Source organism: Equus quagga, chromosome 16 (genome assembly GCF_021613505.1).
Source record: "Equus quagga isolate Etosha38 chromosome 16, UCLA_HA_Equagga_1.0, whole genome shotgun sequence".
NCBI lineage: Eukaryota > Metazoa > Chordata > Mammalia > Perissodactyla > Equidae > Equus > Equus quagga.
This window is the reverse complement of record NC_060282.1, coordinates 2,052,507-2,053,123: the sequence shown is the minus strand read 5'-3', so window position 1 is coordinate 2,053,123 and position 617 is coordinate 2,052,507.

Here is a 617-nt window from a genome sequence, read left to right as displayed (position 1 = left end):
CCAGAACCCAGGCAGTGGGGCCAAGAACCCAGGCAGAGGGACCCAGAACCCAGGCCCTCAGAGGCTGTGCTCTCCTGGCATGCAGCCCAAATGGTTAGAGTCACACACACACACACCCCATCTCTCTGCACCCTGGTGAGCTTGGCCATGGGAGCTGCGAGGCTCACCTGGATGGGGTCAACTCGAGGAAGCTGGACTTACCTTGGCTGTGGCTGGGGCAGTCAGTGTCCCCACAGTTCCAAGGCACAGCACAGTCTGAGGTGTCCCAAGCCGGCCTCTCTGGACACTCTGGGACCAAGGTGTGAGGACACACCCAGGGGCAGAGGGGCAGCCCTTCTTCCTTGACCACTCCATGTGGGAGAGGCCTGGCCTTCCAGGCCACCGGAGCCCTGCGCCCTGCTCCGCCTCCCCAGGGGCGCCCTCCTCTTCTGGAGTTTCCGAGGAGGTGACTGGGGAGGGTCATGTTCCCTCTGAGGGTGAGGCGTGACTGCGTTTCAGGCATCGTGCATGCTGCTGTGTCTGGCCCTGGGTGACAAGCCCTGGGACTTGGGGGCCTGTGTGGCCTGATGCTCTCGCCCACCCTCTTGACTCCTGGAATAGCACAGACACAACCAGAC